At 37.5% G+C, this 18,678-nt stretch overlaps 1 pseudogene; it reads left to right on the forward strand.

Annotated features, from left to right (window-relative positions):
* The first annotated feature begins 7,212 nt into the window (after positions 1 to 7,212).
* LOC138447019 (U6 spliceosomal RNA) lies at positions 7,213 to 7,272 on the forward strand (annotated as a pseudogene).
* The last annotated feature ends 11,406 nt before the right edge of the window (positions 7,273 to 18,678 follow it).

Below are 18,678 nucleotides of genomic sequence, written 5' to 3' on the forward strand. Positions count from 1 at the left end.
CCTTAAGAAGCACATCCTGCAATAAAATTTACCAACGCCACTGAGGATGTATCCTATTGTATGTTTATTTCAAATTTATATAAACACCCCTGACCTCATGTTTTTCTGACTCATTGCAGCAGGTTTTTTTTTTTTTTTAAAATGTGTGGAAGAATTTGTATATTTGTTTTTGAATCCTAACAAATGTTAATTAATTTTCTTTACCTTTTATAGTTCTACTTTCAAAGAGGAAAGTAGAACTGATGGAAGGATATGTATTATTACTAATTTAGGTTAACAATATCAATCTGAGTGCATAAAATACTGACTGACTAAGAAACGTACCAATTCCAGTCACTGTTGAAGCATTTACTAGCTATGTGATATGTGACTGGTTACTCTTTCACTTTCTTCATTTGTAAAGTTGGAATGATAATAATCACTTGTCTCATAGGATTGCAGTAGTGATTCCTAGCAATAATGCTCTAATATTCTTAGTTTAGTAGCTGGAACATAGTCATCTGACAAAAATATTACTATATTTAGGTTTTCATTATTATACTTTTACAATTATACTGCGATTAGATTTGTGCATATCAATGTGTTGACCAGTATTCTACCCACAAGGCTGTATAAACTTCTTCCAGTTATTTGTTTACTTCATTACTTTCCTGATTTCCAAGAGTAAAAACACTAACATTGTTTTTCACTTTATAGTGCATCTTCATATTTTATTTCGTCCTCATTACAACTAAGTGAACCAAATATTATAAGTTCTACTTGTCTTTAATAAAAAACTGTAAGTGGTTTACAAAAGTTCATTCACTTATTTACTCATATATTTTAAGCTTCTATTATTACTATCTTTTTACTATTATTACTATTTTTACTATTTTACTATTTTACTATTATTACTATTATTACAGTACTATTTTATCTCTTTGCCCAAAATTACAAGTAAGGAAGTGGCAACACTGATATTCAATACTATTCCTCTGATTCCAAATCTCATACAGTCCATTGCCTGTTGACTGCTTGTCAACCACCTGTACCAAGAACATGTGAAGTAATCACAACTTATTCACTAAGTTTAGGGTAGATTGCTCATAAACTCTCCCAAACTGGTAAGAGAGTGTTAGTCACTCAGTTGTGTTTGACTCTTTGCGGCCCCATGGACATGTGTGGGCTCCTCTGTCCTGGAATTCTCCAGGCAGGAATACTGGAGTGGGTTGCCTTTCCTCCAGGGGATCTTCTCAATACAGGGATGGAACCCAGGTCTCCTGCACTGCAGGCAGATTCTTTACCATCTGAGGCACTAGAGAAGCTAAAGACTGGTAAGAACTTCCCACTTTTAAAAGATCTCCCAACATGATTTCACAACTTTCCTAGGTTCAATGTTTTTATAAAATGATTTAAAACTCTATGACAGAAAATTGTAGTTAGATTAAACAAAGTCCCTCATGCTTTAGTTTGAGTGAGTATGTTGCACGCCAGATACAGAGACAAATAAAGCAACTGGGATAGAAAAGGCTGGGCTGTGGAGAATGTGTTGTTATTTTAGACCTGAAGAAAATGAGGCCTGGAGCCATGCAGGCATCTGAGAAAAGAACAGTACTTGTAGATGAAACTGCAAACGTAAAAACTTCTGGGGATGTTTGAGAGACACTGAGAAGAGCAGTGTGTCAGAAGTCGAATGGGCAGGAGAAGGTTCTAGATCAGTTCAGAGAGCAAAGAGGGAGGAGGAGACTTTGTGAGGTCTTGGGCCCATGCTACTGCTGCTTGCTGCTAAGTTGCTTCAGTCGTGTCTGACTCTGTGCAACCCCATAGACGGCAGCCCACCAAGCTCCTCCGTCCCTGGGATTCTCCAGGCAAGAACACTGGAGTGGGTTGCCATTTCCTTCTCCAATGCATGAAAGTGAAAAGTGAGAGTGAAGTCACTCAGTCGTGTACAACTCTTAGCGACGCCATGGACTGCAGCCTACCAGGCTCTCCACCCATGGGATTTTCCAGGCAAGAGTACTGAAGTTGGGTGCCATTGCCTTCTCCTGTAGTGAGGATTTTGTCTTTCAGTCTGAGATGTGAAGGCATGGACGGTTTGGGAATGAGGAGCCCTGTAATCCACGTCAGCTTTACAAGGTGAGAGTAAGGGACCAAAGGGAGCCACTGACTCACCAGAAGTGACTCTCCCTACAGCTTTACACTTTTGTATGTGTTTGTGTGCTCAATAGCTCAACTGTGTCTGACCTTTATGACCCCATGGACTGTAGCTTGCCAGACTCCCTTGTCTATGAGATATTCCAGGCAAGAACAGTGGAGTGGGTTGCCATTTTTTCCTCTGGGGAATCTTCCCAACTCAGGGATTGAACCCATATCTCCTGCATTGCAGGCGGATTCTTTTACCACTGAACCACTAGGGAAGCCTTTTGTATAGATGCAAATAAGATCTATACACTTTTCTAACAATTTTAAGAATCAATTAAAATTGCTGATAGATTATCGAAAGCTGGCCTTGACCTTGTAGAAGAGTTATGGAGTCAACTCTTCTGTATCTTACAGACCTCTTGGATCTGTAAAACAGCAATCACACCACGAATAAGTTAATGATTCCCTGACTTCTCAAATATTTTGTCTCTTATTGCTGTTTGATTGGTCTACTGAAATCATCATTAGTAAACTTACACATAAAACTATGCAACTATTATGTATATGCTTAAAAAAGTAAAATAGATTACTTTTTAAGTTGGTAAATATTAATTTTGTACCATGAATATGTGATAATCCCATAGCCAACAATGAGGTAATGAAATTGTCAAGTACCACAAACATCCAATTATAAGCACTTAGAGAGTAGAAACCCTATCTACCTAATCTTTATGCTTCTCTATCGACAGGAAAGCTCTTTGCATGAGAGCTCCTTTCAAAACAGTTATGAATGTGTTTTCTTTAATGTGCTAATAAAATCTGATAAGATCATAATAATGACTTAGTTTTGTATTGGGTGTCTTCCCAGTTCACCATGATTCGCCTTTTCCGAGAAACTCTCTCTACATGTACAGGCATTGTATCCCACCTGACACTACCCCATTATGTTTGGGCAAAACATAACTTTGGCCTCTCTTTAAAAATAATTGGACCAGGAGAAAGAACCAAACAGTTAATAGGAGTCTCTCCCTCGGTCTTAGAATTAAGACCAAGGCTAGACCTTGGATGTAACTGGAAAGATTATGATACACTTGCCCTCCGGATGAGAGAAATAAAGGAAGTTAATTTGCTTAGAGTGAAAGTAGTTTAGCAGATGTCACATAGCCAATATGCAGAAGCAGGGAAGCAATTTGGAGAGTTTCTAGAAACAAAGTTTCTGTTTCTAGAAACTTTGGAGGCACTAACTTATTCCCATAGAATATCTGTGTCCTTATATTCACTTTGGAGTAGGCAATGGCACCCCACTCCAGTACTCTTGACTGGAAAATCCCATGGATTGTGGAGCCTGGTGGGCCGCAGTCCATGGGATCGCGAAGAGTCGGACACGACTGAGTGACTTCACTTTCAATTTTCACTTTTTTCACTTTCCTGCATTGGAGAAGGAAATGGCAACCCACTCCAGTGTTCTTGCCTGGAGAATCCCAGGGATGGGGGAGCCTGGTGGGCTGCCGTCTCTGGGGTTGCATAGAGTCGGACACAACTGAAGCGACTCAGCAGCAGTATAGTGACTTACCACTTTCTACCCAAAATAGATATGATCGTTTCCTGTTACTTATCTTAATCAACCTAACTTCCTATTCTGATAACCCATTTCAACCTTATTAGACCTAGCAATACTGATTTAATGACAGACACAGCATACAGGATTAAACTAAAGTTTACCAGGAGTCAAATAGGTTTGATTTGCTGCTTCTTTTATTTAAGAGGCAAATTCAACTATCAATGGGCCATTAATCACAAAACACTACTGATGATTTACAAAGACATCTTGGTTATTGCCTAATAACTTTGTCTTTATAGAGACTGGTTTTTTAAAATAAATATTCTGATCTTAAAAAGCATTTCCTAATCCATGCATTTCTATGTAATAGTCATCTTACTTAAATGCTAACAAAATCTGTTTGTATGTAGATAAAAAATCAAAATTTGAAAATATTAATGTATCAATTTATAATATAGTGTTACAAGTGAATTAAAGTATAAAATGAAGTCCTAATACCAAGTTGATTTTTTTCACTAGTTTATGAAATCTTCAGTTTCATGAAGCTTAAATCAAGATCCAAAAATATTTGGAATTGTAACTAAGTTACAAACAAATAAACGGGTCTACTCCCAGAGATCATGAGTGTAATTGGAATTACTGACTCTCAGTGGAGAGTCATTCTGCACATATTCTTTCTGTAGTTACAAGGTTGCAACCAGCTTCTGTGTAAGTTTTTGTCTAGACTTATAAAAAGTTTCAATAAAGCCATGGAGACATTCAATTGCTTCCTGTCTCATGGAAAAAGTTGTAGAACCCAAGTCATGTTGCTTGTTATAAGGTGATTTCAGAGTTTGTGGCCTTTCTTTTAGTGCTTCATCTGAATCGAAGAAAGAAAATGAGGAACTCTTACTGTTAATAATACAGTGGAAGAATTGTCTAGAAAATTGGCATTGAGCAAGATTTTTTATCAGCTACGAAAGTAGGCAAAGTAAATATTTTGTGATAAGAAACATCATTCTGGAGCACAGAGAGAATTTGGTATTTATCCATTCATTATGTGGTAGTATCTTCATAACTCTAAGAAGTAAAATTTCCATTGCAGTAATACTGAAAACATTCCAGTGATTCTCAGTCAACTTGAAATATCTATCCTTTATAATTATTATAACTTTTTCTGGGATATATTTTAAGTTGGCATATTTTCAAGTTAAAACAATATTTATACCACTGAAAAACTTATAAATACAAGAAACTCATTTCTGTATTGTAGAAGAGCTTTTACTTTACGTGTTGGACTTAATGTTTTTATTTTTCTGGAATAGTTACAACTGTTATAAAATATTTGAATCTTTATAGTTACCAGCATGAGTTAATATGGTAATTTAGAAATGCCCAGATGCACAGAGATCAGAGTTTAGAACGGTTAACATTGCTGCTTCTTTGATCTCCATTTGAAACAATGATGGGAGTGAGGCTATAAGAGGTTACAAAAGAACATCTTTAATAGGCCTATGTGTAAGGAATGAAAACAGAAGAATCTGTCTCAAAAGGTGGAAAAAAAATCAAATGGGGAGACTGTGGAAGTTCAAGAAGAATTTTCAAGTTAAGAGCAAGGGCAGATACAGAATCAGAAAATAAAAATTTTAAATTAGGAAAGCAAAAATATTAACAGTACTGTATGCTGGTTAATAAGGCTGGATTCATCATCCAAATGCTGGATCAGGGTAAACATTTTTAGATGGATAGATGTAGAAGTGAGAATTGAATATCTTAATCCAAAGTCGGTTTCCCAAGCCAGTAGCTTAGGACAAATAAGCAGGATAAACTGCAGGAAGCTTGCCATGAGGATAGCAACTCAATGCTGCAGTTCTAACGTGCCTGAGGAATCTGATCACATTTGAGTCCTAACTGCTCCTCCAGCCTGATGGTTACAAATAAATTGGTGAGCCAACTCCTGCCAATCAGCACTTTACCATATATAAATGGCTTATTTGTTCCTTCGTACTCTAAAACCTGGGCTTCCCAGGTGATGCTAGTGGTAAAGAATCCCCTGCCAATGCAGGTTAGACATTAGAAATGAGAGTTTGATCCCTGGGTCAGGAAGATCTCCTGGAAGAGGGCATGGCAACCTACTCCAGTGTTCTTGCCTGGAAAATCCCAGGGACGGAGGAGCCTGGTGGGCTGCCGTCTGTGGGGTTGCACAGAGTCGGACACGACTGAAGCTACTTAGCACATACACCCTCAAAAAGCTATGGAAAAAAAGAGTGTATATTTAGCCTAAATGTTGCTGCTGCTGCTAAGTCGCTTCAGTCGTGTCCAACTCCGTGTGACCCCATAGATCGCAGCCGACCAGGCTCCCCCGTCCCTGGGATTCTCCAGGCAAGAATACTGGAGTGGGTTGCCATTTCCTTCTCCAATGCATGAAAGTGGAAAGTGAAAAGTGAAAAGTTAAAGTGAAGTTGCTCAGTTGTGTCCGACCCTCAGCGATCCATGGACTGTACCCTTCCAGGCTCCTCCGTACATGGGATTTTCCAGGCAAGAGTACTAGAGTGGGGTGCCATTGCCTTCTCCCAATATAAATGTTGAGATAAACCAATTAAAATTCACTAAAATATTTTTTGAAAATATTTCTTGAGTTTCTAATATCTGTTGGGTATCATATAAGATTCAAATTGTCAACATTATAACCCAAGTATTAATTAATATTTAGCTGTAATGCTAGACAAACTTTTTATTTAATCAGACACTGGTAATAACCATTAATATTCACTTTGGAAGATGTTACTGTGACTTCAGAGAGGCAGGGCTGAGCCAGCTGTGAATATTTGTTCAATCTTGTTAACAAATGGAAACAAAGACATTCCAATATATAGATTAATTCAGAAAACAAATCTGTGTAGCGCTGACCAAACTGGGCAGAGTCAGGCATGCTGAAAGCACATTTCAGATATGTTAACTAATACAAAATAGAAAAGTATTTTATCAGATGTACGATATAAATGTATCTAAGAACGTGACTTGAAAGAGAACTTCCATCCTTCAAAGACTGGTGTAAACACCATCTCCATACAGAGGACTTTCCTGAGCCCATCTGGATTTAATCTTTTTCTCCCCAGTGATTTATCCTAACTCTGGTATGACAATTATTACTCTCTCTATCATGGCCCAACTCCTATGCTAGACTGTCATTTTTTTAAAGTACTCTCCATAATAGCCAGAACTATGCCTCTTGTCCTAGAAGCATCTAAGTACTTTTTTATAATTGAAAAAAACACATTTAAATTTATTTGGTGCCTACTATTTCCATAAATTAGATGATGAAACTTCTTTTTAAAAAGCTCCTTTTCATTTAAAAGCACAGATTTTAAAGCTATCTTGCAAATATTTTCTCAGTTTTGCTTTTATAGTGAGCAATAAAATGTTTTATCAATAAATTCTATTTTATCATTATGGCCTTAATATTTTAGCCAAATACATAACAAATGATATCAATCAATATAAAATAATTTTATACACTGACCACTGATAAATATAAGTCAAATAAGCTGGTGCTGACTTGAGCAGCACATATACTAAAATTGGAACAATACAGAGACGATTAGCATGGCGTAAAAATAGATAACTAATGAGAACCTAGTGTATAGCACAGAGAACTCTACCTGGTGCTCCGTGGTGACCTAAGTGGGAAGGAAATTTTATGCATATGACTGATTCACTTTGCTGTGCAGAAGAAACTGACACGGCAGTGGAAAGCAATGTTACTCAAAACAACAACAACAACAACAACAACAACAACAACAACAAAGCCTGGGTAAGATTATAACAAACAAAACACACTTACAATGGATGTCTAGTTATCCCTTGTGGACAATGTATACCAGAATCATTTCCCAGGAGGTCTCATTAGGTGACATTTGTCAACTTAATGAAGTTATAAAGGTCCAGGGTATATGGTAGTCAGCTCTGAAGGCTTGACACACGTGAAAGATGTATTTTTCACTATAGTGTGCCATGAACTAAGGACCCAAGAGTGATGTATATATAATTCTAGTAAATTAATTTTCAAAAATAGGTTATGGCCAAGCCAACTTGCTTGGATGGGGCCTTCCCAATCTCAATTTATCTGATTGTTCGTTTAATAGAAAACATGTTTGTTATCTTTTTATAATCCCAATATTCCACTGGCTAATAAACATATAAAGTCAGAGCATATCCCCAAGAGTAGTCAAGTTCATCCTACCTTCCTATTATCTAGAATGTATTGGATTCTCATGGGCTTCCCAGGTGGCACTAGTGGTAAAGCACTCTCTTGCCAGTACAGGAGATGTAAGAGACATGGTTCGATCACTGGGTTGGGAAGATCTCCTGGAGGAGGGCATGGCAACCCACTCTAGTATTCTTGCCTGGAGAATCCCATGGACAGGGGAGCCTGGCGGGCTACAGCCCATAGGATCGCAGAGCTGAACACAACTGAAGTGACTTAGCCTGCATGCATGTATCAGTTTCTCATAAAATCACACTTAACACTAAAGATTTTGAAATAAACAGAGTGTAGGAAAACAGCAAACTCATACATAAAGACAGTAGAAAAGCAGTTACCAGGGGCTGGGAGTGGGTGAAATTGGGAGTGATTGGTAAAAGGATATAAACTTTCAGTTACAAGATGAATAAATTCTGAGGATCCAATATATAACATGTTGACTATAGTTGATAACACTGTATTGCATAATTGAAATTTGCTAAGACAGAACTGAAACTCATAAGATAAATATGTGAACTGATGAATGTGTTAACTTCATTGTGGGAATTTTTTCACAATATGTATGTATATCAAATCATCACATTGCATACCTAAATTTCTTGCACTTATAGCAATTTTCATCCCTGAATTATTAGAAAAGAACAAAGAAAGAAGAGGTGTGAAGGGTGGAGAGAAAGGTGATGAAATAAAAAGAAGGAAATTCAAGGCTGGATAGATTCCCTTCTTTATTGTCTTCTTCTGTCCATCTATTTTCAGTAGGATATCACAATGTTTTTACATAATTATTTGGACTGTGCATTTCTAGTATATATTTAAATGCAGAATTTATATTACATAAACTTTCCCTGGCAAAAATTGATGTATGGTACAAAGTTTCAGTTATGCAGGAAGGTGACCTAGATGGCTGGGATGGAGGGGTTTGGGAGGGAGGTCCAAGAGGGAGGGGATATATATACACATATAGCTGATTCCCTTTGTTGTACAGCAGAAATACCACATTGTAAAGCAACTATACTCCAATTAAAATAAAAAGATGAGCTCCATTGTACAACATGGGGACTGATAGTAAACAACACTGTACTTGAACAATTTTTAAGAGGGTAAATTTTATATTAAGTATTTGTATCACCTCCCCCCAATGTGATAATAATAAACACAGAAGGAGGAAACTTTTGGATTTGATGGGTATGTTTATGGCAATAGACTGTGCTGATGGTTCCACGGGTATATTAATCTCCAAACCCATCTAGTTATAAAACTTACATTTAATATGCACAAGTGTTCTGTATCAGTTATGCCTTAATAAAGTGGGTAAATTTTTCTAAAATATAGGGGTGATTCCAGACTCAGATCTCTGAGCCTGCAAACAGGTCTTATTCAGGACAAGCAGAGACCCACCAGGTATCCCTGAGACTCTGCAGGGTGCAGGAATGCGTACACGGAGCTCACAGGTGAGAGTCGTCACTTTGAGCGTTCTCTGCAGCCCCTGAGCTGTGTCCCCTGCCCTTGTCACTCCCTGCTCTGTTGCCTTTTATTGGTCAGGCCTCTAGTCTTAGTCCCTCACCAGCTTCATTTAACCATCTTGGACATTGACAAGAGAAGATTTGGGCATGATGGAGAGGTTATGGGTAGGGAAGAGATTTGAGAAGAGAAAATTTGAGAACCGGATTTGGCAATGTTCAGGATGTAAGTATTTCTGATTTTATTAATTTTATTTATTTACATTGGTTTTTATCCCAACACTACTAATCCCTCCTGTAAGAACCTCCAGCTGACATCTTCTAATGGAACTGGTGGCTTGTTCAAATGCAGCCAAATTGGTAAAATCTGAAGTCACATTATTTATTACTGATTTAATCTTCAAAAAGTCAGTGCAATTCACTAAAGAGGGTTTTTGGTGGGGGGATGCTAAAAACCGGATGCTGAGTCAGATACAGGAGACATTCAGTCACTCACAGAGACCCATTTTAATTTTTTTAAATGCATTCCTTGAATTGAGAAGCAGGAAAAAAATAACTTATGTACATGTTTCAGACTGCTCATATTGGAGCTGGGAATTGTGTTAACATTGAACAACAAATTAACAAATCGATTGACCTGCTTATGGGATTCCATATGCAGTGTGTGTCAAGATTGTGTAAATACTATCCTAGATATATGTATGTGTATGGGTAGCAATCGTTTCCTTTTAAGGGTTAAAGCTGTTCAGAATTCTGCCAAAGTAGTATAGCTTATCTAATGTAAGTTAAGAGACAACACTAAGTACTTAATAAAGGGATTCATTTGACTTGTGTAAACAAGTATCAGAGAACATTCATATGTGGTTAAAATTTATGATTTAAAACTAAAGTAAAATTTTCAGTTTTCACCTGTGATGTTGAAATAAGGTAGGATAAATTAGACCAAAAAAATATTCTGCTGCATCTACGTATTATAAACATGTAGATTAATCTGTATATTTCATACAAACATATTAAAAATAAAATGTGTATATTCTTTTACCACCTTGATTCATATTTATATTTTTATCTTCCTACTCCCAGTCTTCAATTCCCCATTCATGAAAATTTGGGAGAAAAATAAAGAATTTTTATTTCCTTCCTATAGTCCAGATCCTCTATTAGGATGCATTGCATGTATTCCCTGAATAAATTCTCACAGGGACCCTGAGAGAAAAGGAACTATTCCAATTTTTTCCACATGAGAAAACAGAGACACGAGAAGTAGAAACAGACATTCATATCACTAACAAGTTTAAGATTTGGAAGTAGAAAGCTGTTTGACATGACTTTTAACAATGGTGATCTTTTCTATTGGTACAATCTTATTTGGAAAACCTCTAGCCAGAATTTATTCCTTTGATTTAAAAAAGTCTGATGACTCTCAACTCCCTATTCCTGGAAAGTTTAATTCTTTAATGTGGTGTTCAGTATTCTCTTCACTTTAGTTCCTTCCATGTTTTCTACTTAGGTCTCCTGACTTTTCTTCACTTGCTTTACTATCAGTTCAGTATGGACTACTTGACATTTGCTTAAAAGTCTCAGTTTTTTCCTTCCTCTCTTTAATGGTTCACACTGTTTATTCTTAATTGGATTATTTTCTCTCTCTACTTATATTTGTTGAAGTCCTGTGTATCATTCAAGCCTTAGGATAAATATCACCTCTTCCATAAAGCCACTCTCTCTTCCTTAGTCAAGCATTCATAAACCATTGCTTACACCTCTGGTATAGAACATGGGCCATCTGACCCTAGGCTGCAGTTATTTGTGCATCTGTCTTAGCTCATTCATCAGACTTTTCAAGGGAAGAAGCCCTTCTTTATATTTTCCACAGTGCCTGGAATAGATCTAGGTACAAGGGAGACTCAATAACCATCCCTTGAATGAGTGAATTAAAGTGATAGACAACTGATGAGTTAGATGTTATGCTTTATTAAGTGAGAGCTTTTGCTGTAGATTCTCATAGAACTTTTCAAAACTGATAAAATGAAACTTGCTCACAATAGAATCTCCAAATGCTATCCCCAGGATAGGTTCTGGAATAGTAATATAGAAACCTTCTTGGAAACCCTTGGAAACCATTCCAAAACGTCAAAGATCCTTGATTCAAAAACAATGATGATGACATTAATATGGAAAACACATGCGGTAATTAAGGATGGATAGGTATGTGTGCGTGTACTATGTTAGATTTTTTTTTGAATTGATATACCTACATACCAAAGAATAAAACCTGTTTTTGACACATAATGTTAAGATAATTTGTCAGTAACACATTCATTGCTAAAAGTTATAACAGTAAAAAATATTATAAGTTAATGCACCCATGGGTCATTCAACTCAGCTGGCAATACACCTGAATAAAAAGGGAGAGCTGGGCTTAATCTCCAAGCCTGTCATTTATTTCTTTCACACAAAAAGTATGGGACACAGGTGGCCAGAAGTCAAAGATCATACTCTGTCTGAATGCTTCATAAGGCACGGTACAAATGTATGGATCCTGCTGGGTGAAATCAAAAAGTCACTAGAATGGGGTACCATTTTAGTGACCCAGGTCAAAGGCCATACTGCTTTTGGTGTTTTACAAATGTTTGACAGATTAAATACCCACCTCCTAGGGATAACAAATAGGCCATGGAGCTAAAAGTATTCATAAGCATTAAAGCTTCATTCAGAATTCTCCTTTCGAAGGATGTAGGTCACAAGGATTAGTAATATGGTTACAAAAATTTTTTCCTGTTGTTGAAAAATTACACTCTAGACAATATCCCTGAGTGTACTTGCAGGTCACCCAATATGAAGACTAGAAAAATAGAAAAGAGTTTAAAAAAAAAAAAAAAGCAATGGTTACACCTAGACCTGTACTTTCCTGAAATGCAGCATAACCTTTTCAGGATATTTTCATATTTCATCACATATTTTTTTATTGAACAAAGTGTCATTTTATCACTGATGTATGTAAATTATATTCCTGACTTTCAGCACTTTTTATAGGTCACTATCTCTAGAAAGTTGACCTGTTATAAGATATGTTTGACAAACAACCCATGGTGCTATCAGGACAATAATATGTGGAAAAGTGTTTTATACATAGTGTTATAAAATGCTCTGAAAGTAAGGCATTATTATTATTTAACACGATATCTCTGTATTATTTCTTGAACTCTTACGATAGTATGCTCCCAAAGTTAGTGTTGCTATATGCGTCTCCCTTTTTTGGTGGTCCTTTGCAATTCGAAAAAAAATCATTTAGTTTCCTTTGTGGCTTTATGTAAACCAACGGTTTCAATTACTCTAAGTTAGAATCACTGGAAGGGATTGTTCCAACACAGACTACTGGGCCCCACCCCAGAATCAAAATTAAATTAAAATTTTTTTCAGCTTTATTGAGGTATAAAAATTGTATATATGTATATATGTAAGTTGTGGAACACAATGGTGATGGTTTCATATCACTTTAATTGTGAAATGATCACCACGATCAAGCTAATAGGCTTTCATGACCTCACATAATTACCTTTTTGTCCCCTTCATCCCTCTGTCCCTCTCTCCTCTGGCAACCAACACTTTGTTCTCTGTGTCTATGAGTCGGCTTCTATTTTGGCTTGCTCATTTGTTTTGTTTTCCTTGAGATGCCACAGAACTTTTTATTCAGTAGTGGGGTCCAAGCACTGGCATTTCTAACATGCCCAAAGGATGCAGATGCTGCCGGTCCAGAGAATACCCATAGGATCCACTGATCTAAACAACCTGCCATCATAACGGCTTTGTTTTCTTTAATACTGACTCCTAGAAGGCCTACATGTGTGTGTGCTCAGTTCTGTCCAACTTTTGGTGAACATATGGATTGTAGCCCACCAGGCTCTTCTGACCATGCGATTTCCCAGGCAAGAATACTGGAGTGGGCTGCCATTCCCTTTTCCAGGGGATCTTCCCCACTCAGGGATCAAACCCATGTCTCTTGCATCTCCTGCACTGGCAGGTGGGTTCTTTACAACTGAGCCACCAGAGAAGCCCTAAGAAGGAGCTACAAGCCCAAGAAACTTTCAAGTTAGTAAGAGGTGGGCAGGTGATTCTGAGAAGCATGATTAACTGAAGCTCCACTCAGGTGCTGTACAACTGTATCTGGATGGATGACTTGGACATTGTGTGAGGACATAAAATACTAAAAGAAGAAGCAAATTTTAAAAGAGCTTTAGAATTAATAGTTGTGATGAACTCTGTTATCTTTGAATGCCTTCCCATGATTTGCATATTATCAGCAACCCGAGCTGAGTGTGGGTTTGCCTCAGAACTACACTATAAATCATCAGAGGTAGTTTTAATAGTCATTACCAACGCTTGTGTTCCACACTGAAATGTCTTTGTCTGCTTACTTTCTCCTCTTCCTTTGCATTCCACTGATCATCAATCACAAAAGCAGCTTGGCCATTTCTCTCTGTCTTGCCTCAGTGAACTCTGACTTTCCTTGACCATTAACCCCTAACTGGAATGCACACGGCCTGGGACACCTCTGTGGGCCCCTATTCACCTCTCCCAGTGAGCCTGCCTTCCTGGCACTGAGCCGGAAGGCAATATTTTCCATCTGTTGAATGAAGAGCATGACACAGCCAGTTGGATAGGGTTTTGGAGTCCACAGCAAACCAACGATGCACAACTCACTTTTATTCCACAAGCCTGCGGGAGCCCAAAGAGATAAGGGGCCTTTCTGCTAGGCTGAACACAGAGCCTGGCATTCAGAAACAAATTCTCCTTCCTGAAACACTCAATATGGTTTTTATTCAAGCCAGAAACATTGTGGGTTGGAATAATCTAAGGATGAATCTAATCGGAAGTTATCTTGAAATGTGTGAGTAAGCTTCTCTTTCATACACCAGCTGTTTCCTTTCTGTTGAATGTTTACTGGATGGCGGATCAGCCAGTCTTTATTATGCAGTAGCGGGGAAATTTTGTCTGTTCCAAAAAGAACCTACAAGGCCTTTCAAGGAGTACAGAGGAAGAATGGTTCATCGTGAGTTCAGACAAATTAGTGTGGGGTGGGGGAGGAGGAGGAGAGACTGATAAAATCACATCCTCAAATTAGGGAATATTTTTCTTTATAAGTATTTTTAAAAATGTTTTAGTCACAACTGCTAGTTCTCACTATCAGAATATGTGATGCAATATTGTTAAAATAGCATTGCTAAGGATACAAAAATAATTCCCCCAAGTATTTAAAAATATAGGATTTGTAATAAATGTTGATATATAAACTTTCTTAATTTACACATTGGAGGAGAAAAATTAGGTGTTAGGTATTGTTAATAGTATCATTATCTTTAAAAATCAGCATAGGGAGAAATAATCTTGGTAAAGGAAAAAATGTTATGTAATGATATTTACTTGTTCAAAACATTCTGACCCCATGGACTATACAGTCCACGGAATTCACCAGGCCAGAATACTAGAGTGGATAGCCTTTCCCTTCTCCAGGGGATCTTCCCAACCCAGAGATCAAACCCAGGTCTCCTGCACTGCAGGTAGATTCTTTACCAGCTGAGCCACAAGGGAAGCCCAGGAATACTGGTGTGGGTAGCCTGTCCCTTCTCCAGCAGATCTTCCTGACCTAGGAACTGAACCAGGGTTTCCTGCTTTGCAGGCAGATTCTTTACCAACTGAGCTATCAGAGAAGCCCTCAAAACATGTCAGTTGCTCTTTAAGAATTGAATTATACTTCCTGGTGTGGTTTTTCAAGTCTCTTCATGACTACACCCAAATTCTCTCCAGTCAAACAATACTCATATTAAAGATCTGAAATATTCTGACATTTTTTCTGTGTTTTCTCTGTCTGAAATTCCCTTTACCATCAATTTTGCATATTAAAATTCAGCCTACAGATGATACTCTAATTATTTAATCTTTCTAAATCTTCCTTCTTTCATTAATACCCATCCCTCTGGAAATAATCACATTTTAATGATTTTTTGCTCTGGATGGCATTTGTGTCTTTTCTCGATGACAATGCTGTGTGCAACTACACAATAGCTATATTTTATTACACCTGCACTGCCTTTAGACTCTGCTAGGTATTATACATGTGTTACTTCATTTTATCTCCACAGCATCTTTTTGAAGTTAATATTAGTGATATTATCCTCATTTACAAATAAGAAAACAGAGTTCAAAAAGGCTGAGACACTGGCTCAATGATGCTATGTGGTCAAAGTGGAATTTAAACTTGAATGTGCCTGATTTAGAAAGTTCAATTTTGGGAGGCAGAAGACCTAAACAGACATTTCTCAGAAGAAGACATACAGATGGTCAATAGGCACATGTAAAATGCTCACTTTCCCTAATTATTAGAGAAATGCAAATGAAAGCCAGCTGAGGTACCACCTCAACCAGGTCAGAATGCACGTATCCTCAGTTGTTCAGTTGCGTCTGACTCTTGTGACCCTATGGACCATAGCTTACCAGGCTTTTCTGTCCACGGGATTCTCCAAGCATGAATACTGGAGTGGGTTACCATTTCCCCCTCTTCCCAACCCAGGGACTGAACCCATGTCTCTGGCATCTCTTGCATTGGCAGGCAGGTTCTTTACTACTGAGCCACCTGGGAAGCCCACAGGTCAGAATAGCCATCATTCAAAAGTCTACAGATAATAAAGCCTGGAGAGGTTTTGGAGAAAAGGGAACCCCCCTACACTGTTGATGGGAATATAAATTGGTGCAGTCACTATGGCAAATAGTATGGAGGGTCCTTTAAATACAATATGATTTTGCAATCCCTTTCGTGGGTATATATCCAGAGAAAACTATAATTCGAAAGATACATGCACCCAAATGTTCAAAGCAGCACTACTTACAATAACCAAGACATGGAAGCAACCTAAATGTTCATCAACAGATGAATGGATAAAGAAGATGTGATACACTATACAATGAAATATTATTCAGCCACAAAAAAAAGAGAAAAGTGAAATGGTGCCATTTGCAGCAATATGGATGGATCTAGAGGTTATCACGCTAAGTGAGGTAACTCAAAGATAATAACAAATACTATATAATATCACTTATATACAAATCTAAAATGTGACACAAAGGAACTCATTTATGAAACAGAAAAAGACTTATATAGAAAGCAAACTTATGATTACCAAAGGGTCTAGAGGGTAGAGGAGGGGTAAATTAGGAGTTTGATATTAGCAGATACAACGACTATCTATAAAATAGATAAGCAAAAGGGACCAGCTGTATATACTACAGGTACTATATTCAATATCCTGTAATAAACTATAATGGAAAAAATACAAAAGAGAATATGTACACCTATATAACTGAATCACTTTCCTGTACTCCAGAAACAACATTGTGAATCAAGTATGATTCAATGAAAAATTAAAAAGCCCAATTTTCTTTATCTCTGTTCTAGTTTTGTGGGTGTTTTTGTGGACCTCAGCAACTACAGAGTCTGATCTAATCTCTCTAGATTTCAATGCATCTGGTTTGGTACTGATACTGCCAATGAATTTTATAGGGCTAAATCGAATCTACAAAAACTTGGTCAAATTTATAGAAAATAGAATATAAACCTGCTATTGGTTTTGTTCAGATATATGTCTCAGATTCTACAATTGCTACCTATGAAATAATTCCAGAATACACACTCAAAGGACTCAGGCATGTAAGGTTTATGTGTGCATGTATAGTATAATCATCCATTGATTTTCAGATAAAAGACAATGTATTCCTTTAACATCTGTCACTCACTTTCACTCTTTTATTGAATTCTTTATGCTACTTTTGGTAGTTGAACATGAATTTTTACCTGTTAAACAACCTTCACTTTGTTAATACTTGGTTAGGAATAGGAATTTCTTATACAGAAGAACTATACAAAAAAGATCTAAATGACCCAGATAACCATGATGGTGTGATCACTCACCTAGAGCCAGACATCCTAGAATGAGAAGTCAAATGGGACTAAGGAAGCATCACTATGAACAAAGCTAGGGGAGGTGATGGAATTCCAGCTGAACTATTTCAAATCCTAAAGGATGATGCTATGAAAGTTCTGCGATCAATATGCCGGGAAATTTGGAAAACAAAGCAGTGGCCACAGGATAGGAAAAGTTAATTTTCATTCCAATCACAAGCGCAATACCAAACAACGTTCAAACTATCACACAATTGCACTCATTTCACACGCTACCAAGGTAATTCTCAAAATCCTTCAAGTAAGGCTTAAACAATATGTGAACCAAGAACTTCCAGATGTACAAACCAGACTGAGAAAAGACAGAGGAACCAGAGATCAAATTGCCAACATCTGTTGGATCATAGAAAAAGCTAGAGATTCTAGAAAAACATCTACTTCTGCTGCATCAACTACAGTAAAACCTTTGACTGTGTATATCACAACAAACTGTGGAAAATTCTTAAAGAGATGGGAATATCAGACCACCTTACCTGCCTCCTGAGAAATCTGTATGCCGGTCAAGAAGCAACAGTTAGAATTGGACATGGAACAACAGACTGGTTCCAAATTGGTAAAGGAGTACATCAAGGCTGCATATTGTCACCCTGCTTATTTAACTTATATGCAGAGTACATCACGAGAAATGCTGGGCTGGATGAAGCACAAGCTGGAATCAAGATTGCTGGGAGAAATATCAATAACCTCAGATATGCAGATGACACCACCCATATGGCAGAACGCGAAGTGGAATTAAAGAGCCTCTTGATGAAGGTGAAAGAGGAGAGTGAAAAGGCTAGCTTAAAACTCAACATTCAGAAAACTAACATTGTGGCATCTGGTCCCACCCCTTCGTGGGAAATAGATGGGGAAATAATGGAAACAGTGACAGATTTTATTTTCTTGGGTTCCAAAATCACTGCAGATGGTTACTGTAGCCATGAAATTAAAAGATGCTTGCTCCTTGGAAGAAAAGGTGTGACCAACCTAGATGGTATATTAAAAAGAAGAGACATTACTTTGCCAACAAAGATCCGTCTAGTCAAAGCTATGGTCTTTCCAGTAGTCAGATGTGAATGTGAGAGTTGGATAATAAAAAAGGCTGAGAGCCAAAGAATTGATACTTTTGAACTGTGGTGTTGAAGTAAACTCTTGAGAGTCCCTTGGACAGCAAGGAGATCCAACCAGTCCATCCTAAAGGAAATAAACCCTGAATATTCACTGGAAGGACTGAGGCTGAAGCTGAAACTCCAATACTTTGGCCACCTCATGAGAAGAACTGACTCATTGGAAAAGACCC

Source organism: Ovis canadensis, chromosome 10, assembly GCF_042477335.2.
Source record: "Ovis canadensis isolate MfBH-ARS-UI-01 breed Bighorn chromosome 10, ARS-UI_OviCan_v2, whole genome shotgun sequence".
In the NCBI taxonomy this organism is placed as follows: Eukaryota; Metazoa; Chordata; class Mammalia; order Artiodactyla; family Bovidae; genus Ovis; species Ovis canadensis.